Source organism: Ixodes scapularis, unplaced genomic scaffold (genome assembly GCF_016920785.2).
Source record: "Ixodes scapularis isolate PalLabHiFi unplaced genomic scaffold, ASM1692078v2 PGA_scaffold3__209_contigs__length_174095766, whole genome shotgun sequence".
NCBI lineage: Eukaryota > Metazoa > Arthropoda > Arachnida > Ixodida > Ixodidae > Ixodes > Ixodes scapularis.
In genome coordinates, this window is record NW_024609868.1 from 22,460,699 (window position 1) to 22,467,259 (window position 6,561).

The following is a 6,561-nucleotide window of genomic DNA, read 5'->3' on the forward strand; positions in this document are numbered from 1 at the left end:
GATGAGAACAAGCGGGAACCACCAGAATCGAAAGGTGAACAATCTAACTGGCTTCGGCAAAGCTTAGACTAAGACTAGATTTTTGTTTCGGTTACAGTAGCTTTGCTTGAGTGAACAAGAGACGTGTGGAGCCAAGCCAAGCCGCCAAGCGGGCGCGCGATTTTCGGATACGTTTTGAAATATACTGCTCTACCCAAACGGCTCGCTGGGCGATCCTGGATCTGTTTATTTCCCGCTTAATTATTTTCTGCTCTGAATCCGCTACTGGGTGTAGTCAATGGTCTAAGTAATATAACTTCATACCTTGTTGCACGAGCCGAAATATTCTTAGTCAGGGTATCCATTCCAAGTGCCGAGTCGGGCGATGATGCAGTGCTCATGTTCAATCCGTAAGCTGCATTCGGCTGACGTGCTCTAGGACCGGCAGTGTCACCGTATGGGACCGCGGATGCCATTCGATGAAGTAAAAAGAAAAAAAAAATCAACGGAGAAAAATATTACATTAACGGTGCAATGACACGATGGAGATTTCTTCCACAGAGAGGAACAAACGCCATCACGCTTCGTGTGACAAGTATCACGTGATGATCCCAGGTATTTTCTCCGCTTTGCTTTGGTTCTGTGCTTTAGCGCGTAGCAGCAGAAGATGTTCGCTCATTGTATTTTGTTTTTGCTATCATGCAAATCGTGCGTAGTTTGAAACCTAAAAATAAATCCGAATACGTCAAGCAAAACGATTAAAAGTTGTGTGTTACGATGGAATCCTACGATAGCTTCATGACCGCCAAAACCACTCGGATACTTCGCCGCACAGACAAGCGACTCACGAGCATACTTCTACGTGCTCTTCGGGCCCTTTCCGACTTCAAACAGCAAACCAAAGGAAATGCGTACTCGAAACTATAATTCTCGGTGAAGGCCTTTATATACACGAGCTCTGGAAACAACGACAACAATCCTAACGACATTAGCGGCAGCTAAACTTGGTGGGAAGGCCCAGCAAAGGTGGGTCGGTGGGTCGGAAGGCCTATAGCAAGGTGCCCGTCGCTCGCTGCCTACGACCAGCGGCCTCGTTGAATGGATATGTTCTCGCGACCCGTGTCTAAACCACAGAGAACTGCACGTGACCATGGAGAAGAAACTGAGCGCGACTGGAACTGGCCAGTTCTTGATCGATGGTCGTCGGGCGGAAAGAAACCGAATTTCTAGCCGCAAATGGTGTTCTGAGTAGCTGGGCTCTTATATGTCAAGTAAAAAAAATAAAAAAAATAATAAAGATACAAACTTGGCGAGCATAAATTATCTGTCAGTGTCCCTTGAATGGAGTATGGCAAGCATCCATGATGTGGCGCATCTGACCTCGAAGCGCGATGACGTTTGCTCCTCCCCGTGGAAGAAATCTCCGTCGTGTGAATACACCATAAAGCACTCGTATGACTCCTGAGCTTGAGCGGGCTGAGATATTAGTGTATGCCAATCCGTGCAAGAGCGACAACATCGGCGGTGTTTTGCAGCTCGGTGCTAACTTATCGTGGGAGCAGACTTGTACAGGAGACTATAGAAAAAAGTATTCAAGTCAAGTTCCCGAGCACCAGGCAAACAGTAACTGAGTATAGCACTCAATACTGAACTGTGAAAAGTACGTGAGTAGAGTAGCAACTACTCAAAATAGTAACTCGTCACTTTCAAGCTACTGTGAAGTTAAAATTTTTTCCGTAATTCGAAAGTCACATAATCATAAAAAAAAAAAAAAGGCTTAGACAGACCCTTCCGCATTGGTGAGGGAGAAGAAGTGCCTTCCCGCCTTCCCCTCTCCTCCCAGGTCCCTACACGGGAAAAGAAACTCCATATCACTAGGGAGTTTTGGAAGATCTTTCCGATAACGATACTGCGCCGGCGCGCTGCGCAAGTATCATATCTTCATCCGGGTGGAGTGGTTATTGATGTCATCGGAATGTTCTGCTAAATATCTGTACTGTCGAGTTTTGTCAGTGTTCTGTGGCAGTTTTCTCCTCGCAAATCGCAATGATAATGTCCTCCCACATTGGCTTCAAGATATGTCCTCTTGCTTCTGTGTTGATGTCGAGACGCCAAGACCATTTTGCGAACGTGCCTTAACTTGCACTAGAAACTTGTGATGTGAGTACTAGTTGTTCTCAGAAGGTATTTACAGTGGCGTCACGAGGGTCAGCGGCACCCGGGGCGGTAGCCCGCCGCGACACGCCCCTGAGCGCTGCACCCGGGGCGGTCCCCCCCCCCCCCCCCCCCCCACCCTTGTGAAGCCACTGGGTATTTATAGTTTTGACTACTAAATACTGACTTCTGAAAGTATTTGTAAGATACAAAGTTATCCCAAAACTATTTAGGACAGAGTAATTTGAGTAGAGTATTTGAGTACCGTACAAGTGTGCGTGCACTAAAAGCCAGTGCTGCGCTGCATCCCATGATGCAGCGGAGGGGCTCTAATCTGGACACTTGGCGAAAACGTTGGCGAGGAATTGGACCGCCGTGATTGGCCGTCGCCAAGGTCAAGCGCGGCACCAGCCAATCACGAGCGCCCTTTCTGGCTAAGAATTTCGCTTGCCGATTTAGCAGTCACAGTATACGGTGCTTCAAACATGCGTCTCCGACTGGTGTATTTCCCTCACACGCATTAAAAGTGGTCCCGGCGTAGTAAGAAATGACGTCACAGGCACCCGCCTGCCATGCTGCCGGAGGTTGCAATCCTGGTAGTTGAACGCAGAAGTACAGGCAAAAAGTACGAGCGAACGCCAGTGCCGCATGTCGTTGCGGCGTCCCAAATCCTGGCTGCCGAAGATTCCGTGAACTGTCAAGCTGTAGAGCGACCTAGAGACGCTGGAGCAGAACAGGCGTCTGCCACATAGACCGCAGCGGTTGGGACGCCGCCAGGATCGCGACCGACGACAACATGACACTTCTATGACGTCATCAGGCAGAAATCGAGAGAACCCCTTTCTGGACGCGGTAACCACGCCAGTCGGAGACGCGTTCCAGGCACTATAGTCATAGGCCAGAGCCGTTTATACTGAAAGAGTTTGGCCAATGGGCGGAGCTTTTTGCTTGCTAGAACCAGCGAATTTCGCGATTACACAAAATGGCGTTACTTTTTTGTCGTGTTTATTCCTGAGAAATCGCATAGAGTTCCGATGAGCCAGAGGCACAAAATGACGGACGGAAGTGGTCATCGCCCGGTTGTCAGACAACGCTGCTCTGGTGGCCAGGCTGTCAAAATCTCCTTAAGAAGGCCAAACTCTCTCAGTGTAAACGGCTTTGCCATAGGCCATAGCATCATAGAGCGCGCCTCCGATTGGAGTGTTCACCTCTTTTTCAAAAGTGTCCCTTGATTTCCGCCTGATGACGTCATAAAAATGTCATGTTGTGGCCGGCCGCAATCCTGGTGGTGGCACAGCAGCAGAGGCGAATGCAGCAGACTCCTGTTCTGCTGCGGGCCACTCTGAAGCCAGACAGTCGATGGGAACCAAATCAGACACGAGATGGGATGCCCCGACCACAGCGACTTCACCGTTCACCACAGCGACTTCAGCATTCACAATTTTTCATTTGCTGTTACCCTCCAAACAAGGTAAAACGTGTAATTTTACCCCCAGAAGGAGGTAAAAGTAGCCCCGAGGCATGTTCTCTTAGCCCCAAAAGGGCTTAAAGTTGCCTCCTTCAGGGAGCGAAGTTACCCCCTAAGCCAGGCTGTACGGTTGTACCCTATTAGGGGTACATATGTATACGTTTTGCACGACCAACCGACAGCATGAAGGCCTGTCCAAACAGGATACTTCAGAAATCGTGAGGCGAGTTGACTCCGACGTAAGTCCTACAACGGTCCGCTTCCGTCTGTTATTGCTTTCCTTCCTTTTTTCTTTTTTTGCCGGGGGGATGTTTTTTTGTCAAATTTCGGCCGTGTTCTCCGCGGGCACCTTGAGTACATCACGTGAGTCCGGAGAGCCACTCACTCACAAGCTCTGTTGACTGTCGGTCAATCGCTTCAGGTCCCGAAAACGGGAAAGAGAAGGGCTGGTGTTCGAAATCTTACCAAATAGATCCGAGCTACTCCGTCGCGTACTGTCACGTGATAACACAGGGGGGGGGGGGGGGGGGGTAGGTTTTCAAACCCAAAGGTACAAATCTCTTACCCTGGAGTAAGATCAAGTAGATTTTGGAACGCAGTCCATGCAGGATATGAAAATCGTGATGTTTGCTTGGTGGTGTTCAAAAAGACATCGGACTGCCGAACGCTTCAACTAACACGATTTTTTGACGGAGTCTTGACGCCTCACAATTTATGAAGTGCCCTGCTTCTACAGGCCTTGACACGTCGGCTTCGTGTGTTGTTGTCACTTGGGTACCACATTCGATGCATGGCCCATAGGGCGGTAAACACGACAGTCGAAGACATGTTGCAGGCATCGTAGTTGCAGTAACTTATAGGCTATATGTTACTATCGCTTTCGCTGTCTGTTTGAATCAAGCTATAGGCTATAGCTTAATAAAAACAGACGGCAAGAGCGACTTAATCGGACCGCGTCGGCATATATCGCGCCGATCTCGGCCCCAAACCAGCATTGAGGCGATGTCCTTCGAACGGCGCGTTCGGCTTTTCGGGCGAAGGTCCCGCCCGATCCGAACTCGATTGTCAACCTGACCGACTCCGAGGTAAGACCGGTTAGCACACTATTATAGGCCGTGCTGCTTTAATGCGAACGCACCCCGTATCAACACATTGCGGAGTTGTAGATGTCTTTTTGCTTTCAGCGTTGTTGTACGACCTCTCCTTGACGTTACGAAAGAGAGATCGGAAAATCCTGGCGAGCTAAGCTTCCAGTATCAAGTTCAGTGTTCCCTTACCGTGATCTTGATCTTTGCTGTCAAATGCGAACAGCTATGTTTGGCACAAAATGAAAGCGAAATTTCTTCCGAGAAAAATCGCCGCGGTATTGGTCATTGTGTGTCCACATACTTATTTATATGTGATATCCTTGACAAGACGCAATACTAATTTTGTACTCGAATAAAACAAATGTTTTCAACATTTGAAGCTTACTTTTAATATGCTTCTAGTGTGCTTTTTTGTTCGAGTCGCGCGCTGCACACGCGTGCAAGCTCTGCCATTGTTATACAGACTCTGGCCACCAAGCTGCAGAAAATAATAAAAAAATGGGTATGCTATTTTTTAAATTCTAATGTACTTTTACTGTACGTACTTATCCAAGTGCATCGTTTCTTTGCTTGATCGAAATACAAAAATAAATTAGGATACTATCATGGTCACTCACAGGCTCTTTTTTATGCTGCACCAACTCGTCGCCCTCCATCATGCTTCGGCGGCGCGTGCACGCTCGAAGCTCCCGAGACGCCGAAGCGTTATCGAAGGCAGGAAACTCGCACTGGAGTCGGCCGGGGGACAACTGAAAAATTTCTCGCTGCCATTCTCGTATCCTTTTTCGCAAAGTGCACGGCGCGGCCTTGCGCAACGAATAGTAACGACTCGGTTACCCGCTAACCCAGATGGCACGATGACTTGAAAACAACCACCCAACAAAGCAACCAACACGAGCAACAAGTCTAATAATTAATGAGAGAGAAAGATATGACGTCCGTCAGCGCGGGTGTGAGAGGGCGAAAAGAAATAACTCTGCGACCGACATTTTTCTCTCCGCACGACACTTTATTCCTCGTCAATGTGCACCTGGTGACACGCTGGTCTACAAACGCAAGAACAGCGTGGAAAAGACAAAACAATAAAACTCAGACTCGGAACGGTATACGGCAAATAAATAACGCGGCTGGCCAAACCAGTTGGCCTCGCGTATATTGAAGGGAAGGGAGAAGAAATCGGATTCAAGCGCGCGGAAAAGGAGAACGCGACATTGCGTTCCTATAATCATCACAGACAACGTTGTTTTTGCGTCACTTCGTGACCCGCCGCTTTCTTTTTTTTTCTTGCGGCGACTCAGTCCGTCACCGACCTGTTCCGTCGATCGTTTTCGGCATAAGTTGGGACGAGACTTTTCGTTGCTTCCGTGCGAGCGTTTCATCGGACGAACGGTGTGTTCGGGACTAGCAAACGCAGGAGACGCGATCTTAAAGCAGCGTTCACGCTGCTCGTATATCAGACAAAATAAGGTCGTGCCCGCAAATAATTCTCTCATCATGTCCGCGGAAATACACCGTGTCTCTTCTATATGATTTATCGGAGCAGTGTGATGGCGGCTTTAGGGTTCCTCTTATGGCTGAGTTGTAGTTAAGTTTTTGTTAGAAATTAATATACGGTTTTCTTGGATAGGAGTTCTCGCGTAATAATAACCCACCTGACTTATGATCACGATACTATACACCTTTCTAGCGCTTTGACACCCCGAGGAGAAATGCTGAGTCACTGAGGGGCCATGATTGCGTGGTGTCTGATATTTTTGAAGAACTACTGCGAAAGCCTAAAATGCGTTCCACAGCCCAGTAGGCATAGATGGCAGCCAGGGGAAGGCGATTAATGGAATGCTCTAAAATTTAACAACAAAAAGTGGTAGGCAG